This window comes from Pinus tabuliformis, chromosome 5_1 (assembly GCF_031772625.1).
Source record: "Pinus tabuliformis cultivar Carrire ecotype Pingquan chromosome 5_1, CPIR1, whole genome shotgun sequence".
In the NCBI taxonomy this organism is placed as follows: domain Eukaryota; kingdom Viridiplantae; phylum Streptophyta; class Pinopsida; order Pinales; family Pinaceae; genus Pinus; species Pinus tabuliformis.
Window position 1 is genome coordinate 217,502,588 of NC_142305.1, and position 26,780 is coordinate 217,529,367.

Here is a 26,780-nt window from a genome sequence, read left to right on the forward strand (position 1 = left end):
ATGTTTTCCTTTCATTTAAGAGCATCCCTCCTGGTATAGAAACATAAAATAATATAGTTTATAAAAGACAAATGAGTTAGGCACAAACATACACAATATGGAGAGCTATAGTATTTTGCAACTATCAAAACATTGCCAAGTTTCGTTGCAACAATTAAAAATATATCAAGAAATATCAAGAATGAAAAGAGACAAATCCTCCTTAACATTTTATTGAGTTTAATAAAAAATATATCAAGAATGAAAAGAGACAAATCCTCCTCAACATTTTATTGAGTTTAAAAGAATACATGATGCATAACCTTTAATATAAATAGAAAAATAAACAATAACCTTTAATATAAATAGAAAAATAAACAATAGTAAAGAAACTACTAAACTTAACCTTAACAATTTATTGGGGTTAAGAAAAAACATGAAACATAGCCATAAAGCATTGTAGAAAAAGAAACAAGTGTAAAACACCTTATAATCCGATTTATAAAGTGTGAACCTCAAATTCTCCAAATATACGAGCATTAACTTAAGATATAGCCAACCGGGTGTGACATATGCTATGTGAATTTTTATCATTATGGAGTATATTTCAATTTACTTATTATATTAAAAAACATTTATTCTCGTTTAAATTTGCCATTATTTTTATTCAAATTTTTCAAAAAATAAAAAATAAAATATATTAGGAAAAAGGAAAATTAACTGCCAAAATTCAATTCTTCCCTGGTCGTTATGCAATATTTTTTCAATTTACTTTAAAAGAAAACTTCTCAAATTATATTAAAGAAAAATTCCCTCTTAAACTTGCAATTATTTTATTCAATTTTTTTTTCAAAAATTAATTGCATCTAAGAAGCGATTTACAGCCCCCGGATGCGGGTGATGACCTGTCAAGGGGGGACGTGCCACATGCCCAGCATGTGCCGCCCCGTGGTAACCTTAATGAGCCTGGTTCGACCGCCGTCACAGTATAATGGTTAAGCAGAGAAGCAAAGGGCATTCAATGCAAGGCAGAGGTTCTCGATGGTGGCGCAGAGTGCAGTTAATGCTCGGATGCAGAGAGGGAATGGCACACGTTATCAACAGAGGATGTGGGTGCATTGGCAGGTTAAAGTTAGACGGGTGCGAGAGCAGAGAGGCTGCGAGGTGGTGGATGTTAGGCCTCTTGCTGCAATTCAAGCTGTGGTCGGCCGCTGCAATTCAGGTTGTAGCCGGAAGCAGAGGAGGCAATTCGAGGGGTTTCTGGTTCAATTGGATGCGAGAAGGGCTAACTCGCGTGCAGGAGGAGGGTGCTCAGAAATCGTTCCATTGGTGTGGGCATACGCAGGTGGCAACGAAGAAAGCATGGTCAAATTACGGGAGCGACAGCCCAGCAGACGAGGACCAGGGAGAGGATCCTCTTCTCGAACCCCTGCAGCAGACGAGCATCACCATTGTTGTTGCTGCTACTGTCATAGGCGGGCAAGAGCCACACAGCTCCCATGTGGGCAATTCTTGGAGGTCGGTAGCTCAAGCGAGGGAGGGCCATTGCTTCCGGCATTTGGCTCGGTGGTGTTCACTCTGGGTAGCTCAATGGACAATGCAGGAGTCAAAGCCCACATTTCTGTTCTCTTCACAAAAATCCCTGAAGATTCTGGAGCTGGAAATCCTCTGGGCACGATGGAGCAACCTCCAGAAGGCTCGGGTAAGGACGCGATGGAGAAGCCTCCAGGAAGTTCCGGTAAGGACAACCCTGTTAAGGAAACTACTGAGGTGCTGCCACCGAATGAGGCAGGCAATTTGGGGGAGGAGACTGTGCAACGCACCTCACCCCCATTGGGGCCAGCACCTCCGGGCATTGATGAGGACAAGTGGAAAGCGATGTGGGAAGGAGTCCCTGAGGGACGGGGATGGTGCTACGTGGTGGAAGACCCAAGCCTCTGCGAGGACCAGGACACTGAGCCTCGACTCCATTCGGTTCCTCCTCTCTCAGCTAGAAACTAGGACTAATGCTTCTGCGGGTATGTCGGTTCTGGATTTCACTATGCTTGCTGGTTGGCAGTTTCTGAGTCTGTCTTTCTGGTTTATGTATGTCGAGTCTAGTCTCAATTCTCTTTACTGTTGGGTTCAGTTAGTGTATGTCGGAAGCCCTTGCGTGGGCGGTCTTGGGTCTGTTCAGAGTAATGAGGTCCCTTAGCATGCTGACTCTCACATCCTTTGGGCCTCCAGTAGCAAATAGATTTTGGAGGGTCTCTGTTAGTCTGGAAGGTAATTTTGGAAGGTCTGTAGGTGCTGCCCCTGCGAGGGAGCTTTTTGTCTCAAGGTTAAACTATCCAAGGTGCAACTGCTGGCCCTGGAATGCCTGTCTCACTGTCTGTAATGTTTATTTGTAAATATAATATAATAGCCTAGATAGTCTTTTAACGATAAAAAAAAAAAAGAAGAAGCGATTTACAGCATAATATGACAGAGATAAAATAATATTTACAATAACAAATTAAAAATAGTAATAAAAATAAATAAATATCACCTATTAATAAATAACTATAATTTTCACCTTAATTTTACATCAGCTTTATAGAGATAAAGTAATTGAAGGTAAAAAAAAAATTACTTAATATATAATTTCTTCAATTACTTAATATGGAGCTCACATATGACATGTATGATATGACATGTAGTTTTCATTGAGAGACACTCTCTAGTCCAATATATTAGAGATGTTGTAATGTAATGTTTTAACATTTTGACTAAGTTAGAATATATATATATATATATATATATATATATATATATATATATATATATATATATATATATATATATAGACATTTTAAATTGATCAAAATAAAAAACAAATCTATAAAAATAAAAATAAAAATGGCCCATGGTATCGACCCATTGTATTGACAACCCAAGATATTTACCCATGGTATTCATGTGGAATATAACCTATTAGCAAAGACAAAAATTAAACCAACGTAAATCATCTTAACTCTAGATCTACGAAAATCCATAAAGTTGGTGCCCCACTCATACCTATTGTCAAAACCATTGGGGCACCTACATATCAATTAGTAAAATATGTTGCTAGCACCTTCGCCTCTCTAGTTGGTAAAACAAGCTCATTCATTAAAGACTCCAACCAGTATATAGAATTCATCAAAAAATAAAAAATGGACGTGGGGATAAGATTGTAAGTTTTGATGTTGTCTAACTCATCACAAAGATCCCTTTGGAGGAAGTTGTACAAGTTGTAAAAGAGGTCACGAATCCCCAAATTGTAGAACTTGCTGAAATATGTCTTTGTTCCACTTTCTTAACCTTCCAAGGTGAATTATTTAAATAAACATCTGAAATAGCTATGGGGTCCCTGTTGTCCCCTATAGTATCCAACCTCTTTATGGAGAAATTTGAAAATAAATATCTTGACACTTTCCCATTAAAGCCCAAATTCTGGAGTAGGTTCATGGATGACACTAGTGTCAATTAGCCTCATGGAGATAAGGAGTTAAGTAACTTTCTATACCACCTCAAAAATATATCTAAATATATCAAGTTCACAATGGAGGTTGAGGAAAACAATAGTATCCTGTTCTTAGACATTCTTCTCATAAGAAATGAAGATAAATCGCTTGGACATAAGGTGTTAATAAATAAAGCACACAATGATAACTACCTAAATGACTCACACCATCACCCGACATAAAATATGGGGGTACTCAATACTCTTTTAATGAGAGCTTTCATAATATCAGACTCCTCCCATGCTGAGGAAGAAATTGAATATTTAAGAAAGGTCTTTGCAGACATCCGATATAAGAATATGGATATCATCAAGAACATTAGAAGAGATAGATCCGGAAATAAATATAGACAACCCGAAACAAATTCCCAAGTTGCTAACGGAAGAGCTTATCTACCATACATTCAAGGGATCACAAGTAAGCTAGCTAGGGTTCTCAAAAGAAAGATAGCAAAACCTCTTTCAAGTCCATGTCAACTATTAGATATAAAATGAGACCAGTTAAAGATAGCCTTGATCAACTCCAACAAAAAGGTGTTTATAAAGTCATATGTTCATGTGGTAATTGTTGCATTAGGGAAGCAGGAAGGTCCTTCAAGATTAGACTCAAAGAACATGGCACAGACATGAAAAATGATAGAACTCAATCTTCAGCATTAACGGAGCATTCAACTAAGATGTGTCACCATATCTGTCTAGAAAACACAAAAGTTATCACTAATGAAAACCATAAGAATAAACGTAAAATTCGTGAAACCCTTAAAATCATTAAACATCCTCAAAATCTCAATAGAAATAGAGTTTTGAAATCAGTAAAAACAAGACCCTATTACTTTCCCATACAACCAACACATAATCCTTTTCTCCCCTCTCTCTTTCCTTGCAATTTTTTTTCTTCACTTGATTCCCCTCACCCTCACATTTTGATCCCTCTTCATTTTTTATCCTCCCACTCCTATCATACCTTTATCTCATATCCTGTTATTCTCCTCTCATCTACAAATAATTCTAATTTCCCCATTCTAACCTAATATTACTATTAGTGGCTTCCATATAGTTCCCCATTGTAGTTCCCCCTTATGATATTTTCTTTCCATATGCCCCATCCCCTTTTACCTCCTTATTAAGAAGTAAATCATTGTGTAATTATTATTCTTATAATTTTATTAATTAAAATCAATATTAAATATCAAAAATTAATAATAATCAATTTTATGATTAGTATTATTAATTAACACTTTATGAGTAATAAAGAAAAAATTATTATTAATAATGTGTAATTAATACTAATAATAAAACATTATTATTAAATTTATCAAATTAATAAATAATTTTAATAAAAATAAAAATTTGAATATAAAAATTTATCATTAAATACACTAATATTATAGTTTATTAATCAAATTTACTTATATATATATATATATATATATATATATTTTTAATTATGTTCATATTAAATTCTTATTTTATTTTTTCTAGGGTTTTGCTTCATTTTCTGAATTTGTTGGTCAAATCTCCTCTTCTTTTCTTGCATCTCCCTTATTTATTTCCTTTCACTCTTCTCTTCTTTGCACATTGTCGTGAAGATCATTCATGCTATAGACTCGAAACATAGACTAAAAAATGGATATTGTGGATAATCCAAATCAAAACTCTTAAAACTCTAGATCTACCAAGTACCAAGAAGGATCAAATCTCTTGATAAACAAACTTTCTCTTTTAGACTGAAAAGTGTTTTGATTCCTCTCGATGCTTGGTAGATCCAAAATTAAGATAGATCTAGGCTAGTTGATATTACATGATGGGTAATTCTTTTTATTCAATTGATATGTAATAATTAAAACAAAAATATATTAACAATGAAAAAATATTTTAGTGTCGGCCATAAATAAATTACTTCGTATCCATATTAAATAACATAAATTTTCGCCAAGAGACACTCTCCAACCCAATATGGTAGAGATTTTGTAATGTAATGTTTAAAATTTTGACTAAGTCAAATTACATAAAAATAAGAATAAAATAATTTTTTAAGAATAATATTAAATAAAAAATATTAAGTTAATATAAAAATTTTAACTTCATGAAAATAAAAATAAAAATCCCTATAAAAATAAAATAAAAATGACCCATGGTATTCATGTGGAATGTAGCATATTTAAAGGGGGGAATTAAACCAACCTAGATCAATCTTAACTCTGGATCTACCAAGAGCCAAAAGGAATCAAATCTATTTTCTTTGAAATAAAATACTTCATGTCCATATTAAATGACATAAGTTTATAGCAACAAATAAAAATAAAATAATTTAAATAAAATATTTTTGTATAATTTCACTTTCCATCATGAGGTACGTGTGCAATTTATTCCATTCTTAATATGGAGATGATATGTAACATTTAAAATGTATTAATAATTAAAAAAATGTTAATGTGAAATATAATTCAAATATTTCAATATGTATGTTTAGTAAAACATTTTACCATCAAATCTATAGAGAAAGAGTGAGATTAATTATTTCGTTAAAAGATAATTTCTAATTCAAGTTATGAAGGAGATTTGAAATTACTTCCATATTTAATATGAATTGACATGTAACATTTCAAAATATATTAATAACAAAAATAGTTCAATATGCATATTTTCCAATGAAATAAATTAACATCATCATGTGTGGCTAATACGACTTTGAATTTGGGTGGGGAAATAACAAGCATTCCATGCAACCACCCAAAATAATCACAATTGACTATATATGTACATGTGTAACATTTTAAAAAATAATGATAACAAAAATAATTCAATGTGTGTGCGTGTGTGTATATTCTGTTAGGTTATTATGTTAATATATTGTCAATAATGATTTTTCCTAAATTTCTAAGGAAATTGCTTAAATGTTTCTACCATAAATTTCTCCAAACAATTGTAGAAAGAAACCATGAATTTGCAGAAAAAATAAAATAACGTTTACAAATAATCCCAAAATGCCACAATTGAAAATAACACAAAAATGGAGAATGCAGTAGATTTATTTATTTACTGGAGAAATTAGATACAAAGATATCAATGTGTGTGCGTGTGTGTATATTCCGTTAGGTTATTATATTAATTCACAATACATATATTGCGAATAATGATTTTTCCTAAATTTCTAAGGAAATTGCTTAAACGTTTCTACCATAAATTTCTCCAAGCAATTGTAGAAGGAAACCATGAAATTGCAGAAAAAATAAAATAACGTTTACAAATAAACCCAAAATGCCACAATTGAAAATAACACAAAATGGGAGAATGAAGTAGATTTATTTATTTATTGGAGAAATTAGATACAAAGCTATCAATGGAAATAGATATAGTGATGGCCACAAAAGATCTGCTGAAATAATAAATTGGGCTTCGAAAATTGAAATTGGAAATCAGCAAGTTGCACTTATGAATTCTGGATGAATTCACTAAGGGGCTAGATGGGTTCTCACCCACTCTCTCTCTAAGTCACCCAAGGGTTTCCATCCTGAGGCTAGAACTAAAGGTGGGAACTCTCAGTTCTCCAAACCTCTTCAACAAGAAAATATCACAACTCCAAAAAATATCCAAATGTTCTCATCCCTTCCTTTTAAAGACTCCATAGATAGATCTCCAAGCCTCTAGAAGCATCATATTTTGATTATTTTAATATTATTATAGAAGCTCCCTTTCTTACTCAATCTACATCACTTTCAATTTTATTTGATTTCACTATGTCACTTTTGACCTTTTTCCTTCAATTATTTATTTCCCTTCCTTTTATTTATTAAGTAACAAATTAATGTCACTTTTAATTTGAGAAAATGGTAAATCACTGACCATGCTTTATATCGCAAATGGAAGTCTCTTCTTATCATCCCATACAATAGATCTTCTTGTTCTAGTTCCAATGAGTTATTACACTAAGGTGTCCCATTAAATAATCCTCCTAGAATGCCACCTCAAGCGTAATTAATTAACTCAGGCTCAATAATAACCTCATTTTATGAAATTTGTCGAAATAAAATAAAATTGAACAAAAGGAGAGATACATGGATGATGGAAATGCCAAGCAAATGTCATCAAATCCCATAAAAAATATTCAAAGTCCCTTCAAGACCCTTGATGGTGTAATCTTTACTCCTATGACCTGACCATCACATACCCTAGAAACTTATCCTCGATGTACTATAGAGGAAAATAAAAAGGACAACACACACACACACACACACACACACACACACACACACACATATATATAGAGAGAGAGAGAGAGGGAGAGAGGAGTTTTCTAATTCGAAATATCAGGGGACATGTGTTAACATTTTAATGTGAAGAATGTGAAATATAAATAAAATATTTCAATGTCAAATATATAAATATTATATAAAACAAACAATTTTTATTCTTATAGTTAAAACATTTTATTAGTGTGTTCCTCAAAACCGACATAGATCACTTCTAAATCTAACAAGAGTTGATAAGAATAAAATCTCTCGATGTGTAAACATTTCCTCAAGTTTTTCACTCAAAATGAGATCTGCATCATGAGATATTTGATCCCTCTAGGGGGTTGGTAGATCCCAAGTTAAGATGGATCTATACTGGTATCTAAAATGAAAGGGGTCATCAAATATTATTAAACTATCCTATATCCATTTTAACTCTAGATCTACCAATCACCAAGAAGGATCAAATCTCTTGAGATGCGAACGTCTTTTAAAGTGAAAATAGATTTGATCCCTCTTTTGACTTGGTTGATCCAAAGTTAAGATCGATCTAGACTTGTTTAATTATTAATTATAATTATTCTTTTGTTTTTATTTTTATTTTATTTTGACCTATTCAAAATGTTAAACATTATAATATCTCTACCTATTAAATTGAAGAGTACCTCCCTTAATATAATTAATTGAAAATAATACTATTTGACCTTTCACATTTAAAATGTATATGTTTATAGTCCCTTCTTATTTCTAAATGTTAAATATTATAAATCCAATAAAAAACAATTAAAAGCTTTATAGGTAAGATAAAATAAAAATTAGACTTAGTAAAATTTACTTAAATTTACAAAACTTACACAAAACCTTGTGTATTATTTTTTCAAATTTAAATAAATATTTTAAATCTAAATGCAATTTAGTTAAATTTTCAAATCTAACTTCATATATTTTTTTTGTTGGGGTCAAAATCGAAATATCATAAACTTATTTTACATACACCTCTCTACTTTAATTTGGAATAAACTTAATTCATACTTTAAAAATAATTATTTTGTGTTTCAATAAAATTAACACTTTTAACGTATTACTTTGTTTCAACAAAATTAACACTTTTAATATATTACTCTGCTTCAATAAAATTAACAGTGGAAAACTGTTTAGAATCTAAAAAGTTATTTTAACGTTTTAAATAATTATTTGATTTTAAAAAATGTTGATTAAAATTATTTTATTTTTGAAGTATATTTTTGATACTTTAAAATTTTGAAGTACATTTTTGACACTTTAAGTTTTTTGTTTTTTGTTTTTTTAATGTATTAAATATGTACATTTTTTAAAATGGTAGTGATTTTTATGTTAATTTGGAGAAGTGTTGATATAGCATCAACCTCTTTTTTTGGGACTTATTTTTGATACTTTAAATTTTCTCATGTATTAACTATGGATAATTATTTTTAGATATTGTTGATTTTCATGTAGATTTTGAAAAATGTTGATGCATCATCAATTCTTTCTCTCTCTTTTAGGGGCATATTTTTTACACTTTAAATTTTCTTATGTCCTAATTATATACACTTTTTTTAAAATATGGGTTCTTTAACCATTTTTCAAGTTGTTTTATTCCTTTTTTTTTGTTCAAAGATGTTTGCTTTAAATAGTTTTTTTAGGATTGCATTTTTTTGTTTTTATTTGCAATGTTTTTTATAATAATGTTTTTTTTCAAAATTAAACAAAATTAATAAAATTAATATTTTGAAGTTAGAATTTTTTATATATTTATATATCGTTAATTAATATTTCAAAACACATAAAATAATTGTCACTAAATAAAAAAATAATAATCTTTTGACACTTAAACAAATACGTATTTTGGGATATAGATATAAATAAATGAAGTTTATAAAAAAACATTGAATAAAAAAATTGAAAAAATAACAAAATTTATGAATTGTTTAGAATTTTATTTCATTTGAAGTTTATTTTCAAAAAGTAATGTTTCACATTAAATTTTAGGTAAAAAAAATAAATATTGGAAAAAAAGCAAAAATCATTTAAAAAAATCATTTAAAACAAAATTGGGAAATTGTTAAAAAAAAAAGCAAATAAATAAAACATAAAACGAAAACGTTATAAGCATGCTAAAATAAATTTTTATTTAAAAAAATAAGAAAAAAAATTGAAATTCTTTTATAAAAAAATAAGAAAACAAAATTGAGTTTTTTTATTAAAAAATAAGAAAACAAAATTGAAATTTGTTTATAAAAAAATTAGAAAAAAAAATAAAATAAATTTTCAATGTTCTTTTTTGTAAGTTTGGGTGGGACTCCATCATCATCATGTCCAATATATCACTCTGATCGGGCTGGGGAATTGAACCAATAACTTCACATCAAGGAGTGCCTTAAAAGAGCACCTGATCACCACCTATCCAAGGCCCTATTGACTATTTTTTTCAAAAACAAAAACATTAATAAAAATCTAAAAATAAATAAATAAAATTACAATTAAAAACCTAATAAACAAATAGCAAAAAAAATATAATTTATAAAACAAATTAAAAAAAAACAAACCTTCCCAATAAATTTTAATTTTAAAATATATATTAAAAATAAATAAAAAAATAGATTGAAAATAAATAAATGAAAAACTTAAAAAAAAAAATATAAAATAATATCAAAAAATAAAAATAAAAACATTAAAAAATGTATATATAATAAACCTATTAAAAAAACACATTCATATATATATAAAACCAGTAATAAAATATTGAAAAATAAAATTAAAAAAAATCAAATGAAAAAATCGATTTTTTTGGCTTGGAATGTTTCGTTAGCCTTCGACCAAGTGATAAGGGTCGCGGGTAACACCAGGGGGACAACACATCCACTCCCTCGATCTTCCCCGCAATCCTTATCGCGTGGGCGATGACTTACAAACGATTCATAGAATTGGTCGTGAGCTGTGCAGTGGCGGTCCTGGCCACCCAGTTGGAGGCTGATGGGGCATTCCCAACCAAAAAAAAAGGTTGGTTATATATATATATATATATATATATATTTTAAATATTTTTTCTAAAGTTTGTTTTTTATTTTTATTTTATTTTTTTATTAATTTTAATAAATTTTTATCTATTTTTTTTAATTATTTTAATTTGATTTTTTATGAAAGTATTTTTTTTCAAATTATTTTTATTTTTTGTTTTTACCTCTTTTTTTTTTTTTAATTTTTTGATTATAGGTGTTTGGTATTACATTTTGTTTTTGACTTTGTATTAATTTGTGTTTGATCACAATTTTTTGTTGTTTATCCATAGTTTAACATTGAGAATTCAATTTTTGTTATTTTCTATTATTAATTAAATTTATTTATTTGTAAAGTGATTGGTTGAGGTCTTATTGTGGGTTGTTTTAGTAACTTTCATTTTTATGAGTTACTAATTTTTTGTTATTAGTTTTATTTCCTATTTATTTAACATTTTTATTTTGATTTTGTTTTCTCATTTTCTATTATTTCCATTTTCATGAATAATTGTTATTTTCTCCATATTTTCAATTTAAGATGACTCATCGTTATATGAAAAAACATATTTTAATAAATTTAATTATAAAATTATATATATTAATAAGAATAACACATAAATATATATAAAACAAATGATCATATATATTAAAGTGTATGTATATTAATATAAACTATATATATATATATATATATAGATATATATATATATATATATATAAAACGAAAATGGTTATAGTTTGTATTAAAAGAAATCAAAAGCTTGCTGGCTGGTTACATTTAGGAAGCCCATGAACAAGCTTTCCTCAACATATAGAAAAACTGACTTCCTAACCTTAATGTTCTAAATCTTCTCAACTCCGTTAGACAATCCGATTTCCGGAATTTCCCCATGCTTGTGAATACAGACACACTGTTGAAGCAAAAGGCAGTAATACATGAGAAACAGAATTAAGGGATTGGATCCCAATCTTCAACCCCGTCTCTTATCCGAATGCCTGCAGGAAGGAGGACTGCCTTGTTGGCTTCCATATCCGCTTCCTTATTATTCTGCCTGAGAATGTGGAAAAAATTCACCTAAAGAAAGGAACCAACTAGCTTCCTTATTCTGGCAACCACTCTTGCTAGCCGAAAGTCCCTCGGGAACGTGTTATCCACTAGAATTTGAATCAAGGATTGGGAGTCACCAAAAATATTGGCCTTCTCAATACCAAGAACCTGTAAATGCTTAAGACCCTGCAACAAAGCCATGGCCTCTGCTTGCATATTGGTACTTTGACCTAGACCCTAGGCATACCTATTCTCAATGCAGCCATTCACATTCCTGATGACACCTCTAGCCCCAGCAGTTCCCAGATTGCCTTTGGCGGCCCCATCAAAAAACAAGGAAGAATTGTCACAATTTTGGAGCCACTTGCAGAAATCACCCTCAGCAAGCCTGATCTGCTAGTTTTTCGTAGTTTGGAACTGTATCTCATCCTCAGAAAACTGAAGGCCAAGTTTGCTCCCTCATGCCAATTCTTGAGGATTTAAATTTTTTGTTCCAACTTCTCAAATTTCTCACCAAGAAATTTCTTGAGCAGGCCATTGGCTTTTGACAAAACAAGGTTACCCTTCTGCACTTTCTCTTGAAAAATTCTATGGTTGCGCTCAATCCATATTTTCCAAAAAATGAATTTTGGGTAAACTATCCAAGCTGCCTTGAACTAGTTGTTTTTGGGGAGTTTTCCGAGATAGAGGTGAGCCCAATCAGCGAAGTAATTAGCAATAGAATTTGGCAGACGAACAGAAGATCCCCATGAGGAAAACGTGTCATCCCATATGCTCTTGGCGAACCTGCATTCAATCAATAAATGAGTGGCATTTTCCTCATTTTCTAGGCAAATATTACATCTAGAAGGGCCCAGGAAGCCTTTCTTTTTAAGTCTATCCTTAGTTAAAATGCTATTGTGGCACAAGAGCCAACTGAAAAAATTGATTTTTAGCACACATTTCTGCCTCCAAAGTCCTCGCCAAGTCACTGGGTAGCAAGGAACGTGGGGAATTTTTCTGAGTTGTGCATAGCCTTGTGAAATAGTATAAGAACCAGTTAGAGAGCCCCAGACTCTCTTGTCTTGTTTTTTGATGCTCATCAGCCTCATTCTTTTTAGCTTAGTCAGCAGGAAAGACCATGCCTGATCCAAAGCATCCGACATTTGAGGCTTCTTCCAACCTACCCACGAATTATCCTTCCAACTAGATATATCCCAAATGTTTTGATGCCTCTATTTAATGTACAGCTTCAAAGTTCAGAGAGCTCTTGGACTTCACCCAAAGGTTCTTCGCTAATGATTTTATTAGTCCAAATATTAATAAGCTTGCCATTACCTGGGATCCAATAGGAATGCTTTTGTATCAATGGTAAGGCCTGCATGCAAAGCCTGTGAATTTGAGAACCTTTACTAGTGTGGGTGAGGTCATCAAAGCTTCGTAACCTCTGACCCCTGAAATATTTCTTCATAACACCTTTTGAGCCCAGCCCAGTTTTGGAGTTATTTGTCTCCATAGAATCTTAGCCCCCATAACAATATTTTGAGTCCTCAGGTCCTTGAAGTTTAGACCTCCTTCTAGTAAGGGTTTGGCAAATTTGTCCTAATTGACAAGGGTGTTAACGGGAAAAGTGTCTACTCAGAATGCCCCTATCCCACTAAGGTGTGATAGTACCTTAGAAACAAACAGAGAAAACTACTTTCGTATTCTTCTTTATGAATTATAAATGAAGAGGCATAGGATGAACTAACCTGTGTCTTGCGCTAGTCCTTTGATCCAAGCTCTCTCCTCTTTGACAGCTTCCAACTACCTGCTCCCTTACTTGCCCAGCTTCACCAAATTCCTGCAAGATCACAGAAGAAGAAAACTACACAAAGACATGGATTTATATTCATAAATAGCTTAGGATCAGATTTAAGCTAAACATGCAAATATAACAAAACATCATTGATACACAAGCATGTAGGAGAAACTCAAATAGTTTTATTGATATAACAAGAAGGTCCAGGAGGAGTTACAACCGATGATTCCTGATCCAGCATCAACCCCCCAGCAAAGGAATCCCCTCTTCACCTCCCACAAAGCATAAATCACCCAATACACTGATCTCTATCTCAAAACCAACATCAATTCTCTGCAATGTACAAAATTCCAGCCTCTGGATCTCTGGGATGAGGGATCCATATATAGATGTATGCAAAGAGGATGAGTCAGCTTATGATTTGACTAGTGGCTTCTCTCTGTCAGTTCTTGCTTCCACTTGGAGACTGAGAGCCTCTTACTCATCCTTGGTCGAACTCAGTGAGGCAAGTGTCATTGGGGAAGATTCTGGAAGCTTCCATTGTCTGTCCACCTCGCGGAATGACACTTCCATTTGTCATTTCGCGCTCAGCGCACCCTGGTAGTGCATTTAGGTGTGTTGCAATGCACCTAGCTAGTGTACTTGGGTGCTATGCAACGCAGCTAGCTAGTGGAGCAGCTGAAATGATCCTGATTTGACTGATTCTGAGCAGTTTCTGGTGGAGAACTTCTGGGAGAGGCTGTAATTGGTTGACATTGTTCCTCTAGGGGTAGGAACAACACTTTTAGGGACTTAGGATCCCTTGGTTTATGGACATTTCATGCTTAGAGCTGTAAGGCACAAAAATGTCTATAACAGTTGCCCCCTAAAGTATGAGGCCGTTTATCGGGTGAAATGCTTTATTAGGAGGATCCGAAGTTCTTTCAATGCTGGGAGGAGACCTGTAATAAGATACAATACAATACATTATCTTCATACTATTTTCATGATCTAGCTGAGGCGGGCATTCCCATGCTCAGCTTTATAAATTCATTTTTATGTACACAGGACAGACAATCGTCTGATGGTAGACTGATGATTCTGATAGAGCCATCATCCTTTTGGTAGGATGATTATCTGTGTTGCAATGCTGTACATGTCAATGTTTTTATTTTTCCTGAATATATATCGCAGCCCGGATGGATGAAACTAGATCCGGGGTCTTCAATCTCGTCCGATCTTCACTCGAAGTACAAGTCGATCCATGTGAGAAATGTTTTGAAGTCGAACATGGAAAGACATCACTTGATTACCAGTCGATGATGTAAACTGTTAACAAGCGCAAGAGGAATCACTGATAATGATGATGACCCTCAAGGTACTACAGTACAATTCAGGTGGTGTGAATAAAGGACTTGGCGTCGAACACCACGCAAAATATTTCGGTCGAAGGTCATTGATGTATACCTGTCGCCGGAAGTGAGAAACTTGCCATTGAGGCATGCAAGCTTCAAAGTACTGAATGGGGTGTTCCTAGATCAACTTCTTGGATAATGAGCTGATGTCGACAAGAAGCGATCCGTCAAAGGAGGGCCTTGATGAATCCCACATCAATGACACGGAACGGAGCAAATGATTTTGATGGAGGTGAAAACGATCTGATGACATATGGTTCAGCATGGCGGTCATGAAAGAATGAAGTATAATGTATGGTAGTGGATGGGACACAGATGACTTCTCTGGATGACTTCTCTTGAACATGTCGGCGAAACTTATGTGATGGATTGGTAGCATTTACCCCAAATTTGGATGGTATGGCGTGACCATGGCGATGTGACCGGTGAATGAAACAACCCAACCCGACTTAGGCATGGAGTGGAAGTGTCATGTTCAAGAGCGACTTGCTACCAATAAATATTCTTTGAGTTTCTTCCCAATTTTTCCCCAGTCATTGCTGACCAGTACCTCTTTATTTTTGTCAAGCTTGAGGAGGATAACATATGCTTGTTCTATAATTTGCCCTTCGGGCAAACCCATCGCTATGTTTTAACGAGCTTAGCGATAGTGAAACTCGTTCTCGTCTAAAGACAAGTTTGTCGCTATTAATCTTTTTAACGAGTTTAACGACAAAGATAACTCGATCCTTTTCATTTTTAGAGAGTCTGAAAAGGTACGTAAAGGTAACTCCGAAATTCCTTTTTCGTCATCTAATCCCTTAAGTCCGAAAAAGTATAAAACAATACAGAAGGGATGAATTTTCGATAGTTTTAACGAGCCGAACAAAACAAGCGCTCGATCTTTTTTTGCGATAATCCCTCAGGTCCAAAAAGATTAAAATCTAGAGGAGGGATAGCACTTCCGGTCGCTTTAACAAGATGGAAGGCCAAAACTCGGCAATCTTTTCATATTTTACGAGTCAGTTGAAAAGAGCTTAAAGAAGACTCGTCTTTTGAGGAACGAGTGATAAAATGGGTAGCAGCTGATTCTAGGTAAGGTTTGGAATTTTCCAATCACGACAGTGTCACAAGGATGGCTAGTGAAATTACTCTTCGCAGCTGTTCCTCAAAATGGGTAAACAATCAAATGGAGGTGAATGATCGGCCAATGGAAAAGTGGAGGTGACGGTGCAAACACGACCAAGGCTTTAATGGCTGAAATGCTACATTCACGGTGGTTATTTACCGGGGAATAGTTCATTTTTTAACGAGCTTAAACGCGGGTGGAAACATTTGCTCGGTCCGGGTTTATTTTTTAACGAGCTTGAACCTCGCGGTAAACACTGCTCGAGGCGGGTTTATTTTTTAACGAGCTTGAACCCTGCGGTAACACTGCTCATGGCGGGTTTATTTTTTAACGAGCTTGAACCCTACAGTAACACTGCTCGTGATAAGTTTGCATGCCCCCAGCATAATAACGCAAATCAAGGTGCATGCCCCCCAAGCTTCATTGCATTCAACTTGGTGGTTGGAATGAAGGTTTACCTTTGAGAAAGGGGATTTGTTTCATTTTTTAATGAGGTTGACACAGTAAAAGAACCATCCTCAAGACTCCTTGTTTCATTTTTTAACGAGGTCGACACGAGATAAGAACTGTCCTCGGAGTCCAAATCCATTAGATATAGAAGGTTTCATATTCCACTGTGGCCACTTCCGCCAGATTACTCGGAGGCGGTAGGGAAAAAGTACCCATTAAGGCCGGGTCTTTTAGGAGACCTACTCCGATATTTTGGAGCGAATGATTGCCTCCATGGATCATTGGAATGCTTCCAGTAGCTTGAGAACCATTGGGGAGGAAGTTTTGCTGATCGACGATTGTAATCCCTCCTTGAAAGGGAAATGCAATCTTTCTGAAATAGGTCGACACAACAGCTGCCATGGCATATATCCATGGTCTTCCTAGTAGGATGTTGTAATCAAGATTCCCATTTATGACTTCAACATCTATTTCTACTGTTTTCCCTCCTAGTTCAACTTTCAAGTTATTTAGGATACCATATGGGGTATATGTCCTTCCGTCAAATGCTTTTAATGTCGTCGCAGACCGCGACAAGGTTGGAGATCCTAAAGTTTTCCAGCAACTCATCGACATAATACATGTAGATGCCCCCTCATCAATAATTGTTCGATGAACAGTTTTGTTGAGGGCTTTCACTTGAATAAGGAAAGCTAGTTGAGTTGGTAACTGAGGGTCATATCCTTTATGATTAAAGGCCACAAGATTGGAATCCATTGGGTCAATCCCACCTATTGCTGATAATAAAGCTTGCTCTTGGGAGAGGCAATTTTGCGGTACTTCAAGTGTCGACATAGCGGACGACGATTGGGCCAGGTCCTCTATTATATTATAATTCTGTGCTATTTTTGCACGAGGATTAAATGTCGATTTGTGCACTACTCCCTTTGGCGACTTTATCATTTGTTCAGGAATGATGGGTGGCACAACTTTGGTCAAAGTTGTTGTCGAACTACTAGGTTGTTCATTAGCCTTGTTATTCGACACCTGTGGATTCCCGTAATCTTTATTCCTTTCCAAAGCATCATTTTGCTGCTTTGAGATAGAAAACATAAGCACTTGGGATCGGGAAGCATTTTGATTAGCAACCAGTTTGGTTCCCGGGCTTGGAAATGGATCCGTCAATACTGTTGAGGTTTTTGAACTCTTAAAGAGTTTCTTAACTTCAGCTTTATGTGGACAATCTCTCGTCCGATGATCCTCATCGCATGTATGACACCCCGCAGGGGGTTTTCTTTGCCCAGAAGGGTTTGTAGAAGGCTTTTCAGGAGATGACTCATCCTGCTTCCTTTTTCTCCCTTTCTTTTTCTTCTTGCCCCCTGGTTGCTTCAGTTGTTTGCCCTTGTTAGTCGACACGGCATTTACTTCCGAGGCAAGAAGTTACTCATTTTCATTTTGACTAGAAACCTTACAGGCCTTTTTAGATGTAGCCTTTGTCGATTTCGTGTCTGTCGCACCAATCACGCCATCGATGGCATGAGAGTCATTGTTTGATTTAGGAGGAGGAGGAACTGAGAATTCTGGTCTAGGGGCGTCAGGTATTTTATCGTAGAGTGTGCCGGACTGAGTGTAAATGGTGTCCAAATATTGCACACGAGCGATAAATTGCTCTTCTGTGACGAATCCCCCTTTTGCCACATCTTCCGTGATAGAAGGCAGTAATGACTTAATAAACCATTCAGCTAAAAGCTCATCGGGAACATACGTTTTCACCATTCTACGACGACGTCGCCATTCATGTATATGATCAGATATGTGAGTGGCCGTCATTTGTTTGATGTTGGTAAGAAGTTCGGTTCCCATTTCGTACCTTATCGGTAACTGAAAATGGGTTAAAAAGGTTGTGGCTAGGGTACTAAAGTTGTTGAATGAAGCTCTAGGCAATTTGATATACCATTTTGCTGCCGGACCAGTTAACGTCCTCTGAAAAAGGTGAAGCCTAATCGAATCATCATTTAGGGTGTTTGATGAACACCACAGATGAAATGTCATCACATGATTCGACGGGTCTTCACCCGAATTTCCATTAAATTTAGGAATATCTGACGGAAGTTTATGCGGAATCGCTGGCCACCAAGGGGCATAAGCAATTGGATCATTCGTCAGCCGGTTTAGATCTGGTAATTCTAGAGTTGCTACAAAGGGCAACTGTTGATTCAGGTTAGGTGAAGCATACCCAGGATAAGATGGAATCGCCTGAGCAGTGGGTCTTTGCATACCAGCATAATGTATTTGATGCTGACAACTTTGACAAGGTTGATGGGCATAACCATTATAGTATGGTTGTTGATAACCGCTTTGGAAATGCAGTTGCCCATTACTTACAAAGACTTGTTGCTCAGGTCCTTGATATGATTGCTGGAATCGCGGTTGTTGAGATTGAACCAGTCCTGGTTGTTGGACCATTTGCTGTTGTCCAATACTGGATGATTGACCAAGATGAGGAGTCATAGTACTTGTTTGAGCCTGAGTCGCTCCAGATAAGGAGTCACTAACCTGAGGTTGTGATTGAGTCGTTGAGACAAGAGGCTGTTGTATTGCAACCTGAAAAACTTGGGGTTGACATACAACAGGTAGTGCTTGTACTTGCGACACAATCACCATACCAGGTATAGTGGGAATATTCGACACAGGGTGGACTGGTTGCATTGAATATGCAACCCTTGGTTGCTGAGGCAGTATTGGTACCCAACCGTTGGATGTAATTCCAGTTTGACCTGAACTTTGTTGTAAACTCCCATATGGTTGTTCTCCGGGAGGGAACAATGAAAAGGCATATTGGCCTCCATATGGTGGAAATCCAGTACTTAAAGGGTAAATTGGCCTTTGAAGACACATTGGATCAGTTTGTTGAGTTTCAACATAAGAAATACCAGATGATAATCCGGATGAAGAAATAGGAATGGACCATGTCATCGAAACAGTCCCTGATTGGACCCCAGTTTGTTGTTGATAACCTGCCGGGACAGATGGTATACCGGCGAACATTGTTGGAGTAGCAGCAGGAGGTTTTGCTACTGCTGTGTCGGATGACACAGTCCTAGATGTTGACGGTTGTTCAGACATATCTAGTCTATCCAAAAGATTTTCTAGCGATTCTACAAGAACTTTGCGATGAAGGGAGACTAACTTCTAAGATCAACGAGGGAACAATGACGTTATTCCGATTAAAATAAATTTTAGACGCTTTGACACAACTTGTTTTTTCAATTTTTAAGAGGCGAGAAAAAACAAAAGATGACTCTAGTTGCCTTCGATTTTTAATGAGCCTGAAGTGACAAGTGCTCAGATGGACCTTTTCCGTTAAAGAGTCTGAAAAGGAACGAAAGGGACTGCTCTAGAGATCTAGGTAGAGGGAGTACCAAACCAATCGCAAAACCGCAGAATACTTTTTACGGTACGGCAGTCAATCTTCCCGAATGCTGTGTTCGGTGCATTGTGATCAGTAGGGCGGCCGACACGGCTTCCTATGGATAAAAGGTTTTAAGCCTATAGGGGTCTCCCAATATATACTCGACGGTACGTGGGAGCACAAGTCCGTACTGGCACTTATCGTCTCAAAGTGGAGGAATCACCCAACCATCAGTGAGGACAACAGTTACCAGGTTTTACGACGTCGGAATACGTCTCTAGCCTAGACCTCTAAATGTTGTGCGTTAAGTTCCAAAGCGTTGTTAGATTCATTCAATTTATTTTAAGTTGATCTTTCTTAGAAGTTTGCCTTTTGGGATCACCACGAGATGTAGATGTAATTCCTAAAATGCAATCTAAAGATGATAAGCAAACTTTTATCTCTTTTCAGCAATGAAAATCCTAGCTACAAGGGGAAAAGAAAGACACAATCTTTTCTCAAAGAGAAAAGAGCACACTGTAGATGCACTTTTCCTAAATCAAGCCAAACAGACTATCAATATGCAAATGCACATATGCATGTATTTGTTTTCACTTTCTTAATATTGATGCCTAAAAAGAAAGTTGATGTACAAATCTGAATTTGCTTTCAAGTGACAAACACAAACAAGCTTCTTTTCGAAATCAAAAGGTAGAGAAGATTACGACACTTTATGATTTTGAAATAAACACTCGTTTCGACACTAGAAAGTGACAAATTCAAACCAAAGACAAAAGTAAAAGCATAATCGACTGTCAACAGCAAATAAACTTTCTCCTAAGATCAAAATCGACACTTGCGACAGATCTAAATCCAAGGACGACAGTATGACTATTCTACTCTTTCAATGGAAAACTGTAAATGATGTAACAAACACACAAAGAACATCTACAGTCTTTTTTTACAAAGGAGGCAGAATTAAGGCAAAGAAAGGGGTTTTTAAACAGACACACACTGATCATAGGCTGCAAAATCAGAGACAAAACTGAAAAAATGAAGCAAAGAACCTCAGCTGCACAGGGCTAGGCTGATCAGCGCACCTGTTACACAGAGAAACTGGATTGCAGCGCAGGTAGCCCTCTCGGGAACTGCGTTGAAATGCAGAATCTCTTCACAGAGCCTGCGCTGGGGCAGAAACGAGAATTCCTTCCGGGTTCTGGGTCACGGTTTGCAGTTTAATCTATGGATTTTGGCCGAGTAAAAGCAATCAGTAATGCACAATCAGAGGGTGGATTTAAAGGAGGTCTAAGAGCTATCACAAAGGGTAATCAGATCATTTGTGAATCAGCTGTTCAAATCATAAACAAATCCAGTGAATGGATTGAAGTAGCAGGTGTCTACTTTGCATTTGATAATGGCAAATGCAGTTCGATTGCTACTTCTGTGTTTATGAAACAAACAACAAGAGAAACACAAACAAACTAACTAGACATGATCCCCAGCGGAGTCGCCATTTTGTTAACGGGAAAAGTGTCTACTCAGAACGCCCCTATCCCACTAAGGTGTGACAGTACCTTAGAAACAAACAGAGAAAACTACTTTCGTATTCTTCTTTATGAATTATAAACGAAGAGGCATAGGATGAACTAACCTGTGTCTTGCGCTAGTCCTTTGATCCAAGCTCTCTCCTCTTTGAAAGCTTCCAGCTACCTGCTCCCTTACTTGCCCAGCTTCACCAAATTCCTGCAAGATCACAGAAGAAGAAAACTACACAAAGACATGGATTTATATTCATAAATAGCTTAGGATTAGATTTAAGCTAAACATGCAAATATAACAAAACATCATTGATACACAAGCATGTAGGAGAAACTCAAATAATTTTATTGATATAACAAGAAGGTCCAGGAGGAGTTACAACCGATGATTCCTGATCCAGCATCAACCCCCCAGCAAAGGAATCCCCTCTTCACCTCCAACAAAGCATAAATCACCCAATACACTGATCTCTATCTCAAAAACAACATCAATTCTCTGCAATGTACAAAATTCCAGCCTCTGGATCTCTGGGATGAGGGATCCATATATAGATGTATGCAAAGAGGATGAGTCAGCTTATGATTTGACTAGTGGCTTCTCTCTGTCAGTTCTTGCTTCCACTTGGAGACTGAGAGCCTCTTACTCATCCTTGGTCGAACTCAGTGAGGCAAGTGTCATTGGGGAAGATTCTGGAAGCTTCCATTGTCTGTCCACCTCGCGGAATGGCACTGCCATTTGTCATTTCCCGCTCAATGCACCCTGGTAGTGCATTTAGGTGCGTTGCAACGCACCTAGCTAGTGTACTTGGGTGCTATGCAACGCAGCTAGCTAGTGGAGCAGCTGAAATGATCCTGATTTGACTGATTCTGAGCAGTTTCTGGTGGAGAACTTCTGGGAGGAGCTGTAATTGGTTGACCTTGTTCCTCTAGGGGTAGGATCAACACTTTTAGGGACTTAGGATCCCTTGGTTTATGGACATTTCATGCTTAGAGCTGTAAGGCACAAAAATGTCTATAACAAAGGGGGATTTTCCTATCATTTTGCTTGCCTCCTTTCCAAAAGAACCTTCGAATCCAATCCTCCATCTTCTTGAGGATGCTAGAGGGAGCCAACATGGCCGAGAAATGGAAGATGGGCAGGCTGGTAAGGATAGATTTAATAAGCACTATCTTCCCAGCTAGATTCAACCATGAGAAGCCCTAAGACTAAATATTTTTCTTGAATTTCTCGACCATTGGGAGCCAATATTTACTGGAGTGCCTCCTTTGGAAAATAGGAAGGCCCAAATAGATGAAGGAGTTCCAAGAAGCAGAGCCAGCGAAACCCAAACATCTAGAAATTAAGGAGAGCTCGCTGTTGGAGATATTCCAACCATAAAAATGGCATTTCCCTTCATTTAGTTGGCTGCCCGAGGTATCACATAAATCTTCCAACACTTTTATGAATATGGAGGTAGAGTATATGGAGGCAGCACCCAGAAAAAGAGAATCATCAACGAACAATGCGTGATTAATATCCTTGACACCTCGGGCAATCCTAAGGCCCATAATTTCTTGGTCCACCTTCGAATTTTCTAAATAGAAACTCAGAACTGAAGCTTGCAAAACAAAAAAGAATAGGAGAAAGAGGACAACCTTGGCGCAGCCCTCTAGAGGCTTTAAAGAACTCCGTTGCTCTTCCATTCACTAGAGGGGAAATCCAGGGCTCAAAGATGCAAGCCCAGACCCATTTGATAAACTCCTGACCAAACCCAAACTTGTGCATCACGTCAAAGAGAAAATTGTGATGAACTCGGTCAAATGCATTAGCGAGGTCCAGCTTGATCACCATACCTTTTTCTTTCCGCTGCAAGCTAGAATGAATCACCTCTTGCACAAGGATTATGTTTTCCATGATCTGCCTACCTTGAACAAACCCCCCTTGGTTTTCAGGAATAATGAAGGGCAAGAGGACCTTCAGTTTGTTGGCAATCACTTTTGTTATAAGCTTGTAGCCAATGTTGCATAACGAAATCGGTCGAAACCTGTTAAAGGTGCTGGCTCCCTTCTCCTTTGGAATGAGGGTGAGAAAGGCAGAATTCGTGCTTCCTCCAATTTTCTGGCAGCTTTGAGATTTGGATACCATTATGTGCAGATCCTTCTTCACTATTTTCCAACAGACTTGGATGAATCTGGCAGTGAAGCCATCCAGACCCGGGGCTTTGTCCGGCTCCATTTCATAGAGCGCAAACTTTATTTCTTTTCTGGTGACTTTAGCTTCCAGCTATTGATTCATGTTTGAAGAGATCTTGGGGGGACAAAGTCCAAGAAAATAGTGTCCTGTCTCGTTATCTCAGCTTCCCTATATAGATTCTCAAAGTGTGAGAAGGCAACCCCTTTGATACTTGTAAAGTCCTTATGGGTAACTCGATCTTCTTTTATTTCAGAAATTGTGTTGAAGGACCTTCTAGCTTGGGCCTACTTGTGGAAGAAGGAGGTATTCCTGTCTCCTGCTTTCAACCATAGGCTATGAGATTTCTGCCTCCAATATTCTTCCTCTTGCAAACAGGCTTTGTGGAATTTTTGCTGCAAATTTCCTTCTATGACTGTCGATTCCTCTGTGAGTTCCTCCTCTACCATCTGCAGTTGGTGCTTCTCGAGGGAGGCATGGGCCATCCTCCTTTCATAAGCCAGATTTGGAAGAGTTTTAGCCCAGCGCTTTAAAGCAGCCTTTACTATTCTTAATTTTTCTTCCCATACAAAGAAAGGAGACCCTGTGACAAGCCGATTCCTACTCTCTTTAACCTTGTCCATGAAGTCTGGATGCCTTATCCATAGAGCACTGAATCGAAAAGGAATGGGCCCAAAATTTCTATGTGCTGAGATTTCTTCCTCAGCCATGAGTTTGATTGAGTCCCAACACTGCTTCTTTTCTCCTGCGTTTACCGGCACATACACATTAAAGAGGCTAAAGGCCTCCCTTGTTTCTTGGCTTATGAGTTGCATAAGCTTCCAGTGTGTATTTTGGATTCCATTGACCAATTCCAACTTGTCTTCATTCCAGAGAGCTCCTAGCCCTCCCGATGCACCCCAGGCTGAGATAGCCTGCCCTCCACTTTTTCTCCAAAGGTTCTTGCTTACTTGGAGGAAGCTCTTCTCCTCCAACTTAGTCTCCTGGACCAGAAGGATGTTTGGGGTTTCTATTCTAATCAAACTTCTCATTGCTTCCTATTTTTGCTTGCTCCCCAACCCCCTGCAATTCCGGGAGACAATATTCATTATTTACCTTTCTGAGAATGGGTGGCCCTTTGGACCCCAGTCCATGGCTTCTTGAAATCTTTGGTGTCTTTGCTAGCAGCTTCTCCAACGTTGGCTGGCTGCCTTGGAGTTTGTCTTTATATGTTTCTCGCTCTCTTTTTTCTCGGTTAGATTTCCTTCCTCTTGTCGATCTACGAGACATTGTTTGGGAGTCTCCTATTTCTCCTTCCAACTCAGATTCTTCCGAATCTAGGTCTTCCTCTTCCATATCTGTAACCTTTTCCTTAGGGCTTACTGCTGTGCTCTCACCTTGCCTGGAATTTTCAAGAATCTCTTTCTCATTTGCCTCCTTCTGCTGCTGTTCTGTTTCATGCACTTTAGTTGAGGTAGAGGAAAGAGGGGTGAACACATTCTCTTGTGCCTTTGGTTGTCCTTGGCCACTAGAAGAAGGCTGCAACCCTTTTCCTTTTGTAGCTCCAGGAGGGTTTGAGGGTTTAGGGTTAGCCCTTGACCTTTTGACTTGCTTCCATACTTCTTCCTTTCCTTGCGTTACCTCTTCATTTTTTGTGTAGTTCTTGGAAAAATGTCCTTATTCGTGGCACTTGCGGCACTTCAAAGGAAGCTACTCATAGTCAAGTTTTTGCACATGAGTTCAGCTTCCCACATTTATCTTTATAGCCTCTGGCAGTCCCACTTTTAGATCCACTTCGACACAGATCTGAAAGCAATCATATTGATCCTTGGTGTTTGCGCGATCTATGATTTTGCTCAACGCTTTACCTATATGTTGGAGGGAGTCCCAGTTCCATCAATGCACAGGGAGATTCGGAAGCCTTACCCACATTGGAACCGCCGACGAAACATCTTCAGCTGGGTCAAAATCGAGATTCCATCTGTTCAAATAGAGACCTTGAGGGCCCATAAAATAGGGCCCATTCCTGAAGATGAGATCCTTGTCTTCTTTTGAGATAAACTCGAACAGGAAATAACCTCGCCCTAGAAAATACGAGGTGACACTTTGCTTGATTAATGGTCTCCAGTTTCTACATACCCAGGCTTCCGTGGCTTTGGGAGAAGGCCAAAGGCCAATGAACTATCCTACCAAGGCCCTCTCTGCCAGTGACAGAGCAACCTTGATCGGCCCTTCTGGAGGGAGGGAGACCTCCGATATATTTTCCAGCTTTTTAACAAACTTAAAAGCATTCGGTTTCTTCTTGGCTGACAACGAAGCCAGAAGAGACTTGAACGCGATGTCTTTAGCCTTGGGGGAGGACGAAAGGCTGATAGGAGGAGCCTGGGATGAGCCCAGCTCATCCATGGCAGAGGGGAGTAGAGGGGAATAGCCCTAGGGCGGCCAACCAGCCCGTGAGCACGATGCAGCTCGCAGAGTTCGGGGAGGCGGAAGGCAACGAAACAAATATTTTCTATTTGGGGATATTAATATAAACAATATTATCTAATTATATTTCTTAATTTTTGATGATAGTATTAAACAATACAATGTTTTATTAATAGTTTTATTTTTGTGATGAAAATTTTATGTCTTTATTGTTTTTTAGTTTAATTAAACTATATTTAAACTAAGCCGCAGATACTAGCTATTATGTAGCTCTTGTCATTGTTTTAAATTATGTATTTTGAATGAGATATTTTTTGTTTTTGTTTTTCTTTTAATGTCTATTTTTTTTAATATTTTATGTTTGAATTATTTTTATTTTATTATTATTATTATATTTGTGTCTTTTTTTTTAATTTTGCAATATTTTTATGTTTTTATTTTTATTATTATTATTTTTTGTTTGTTTTGTTTTTTAATTTTTAGTTATTAATCTATGTAATGAAATAAAAAAATGTTACATTTTGTATTTTTCGTTATTTATCTAATTTTTCTTTTTTTTACACTTTTTTTTTGTTACTGCACCCAATATGTGCTAATTTGTTCATTGATTTTTAAGTTTTTGATACAATGGATCAAGTTCGTCCCTATGTGAGTCAATTCATGGTTGATTTTTAAATTTTCATTGCAATGGGTGAAGTCCACCCCCACTGTGTGTCAATTGATGGTTAATTTTTAAATTTTGGAATGTGTCACATTGTCTTA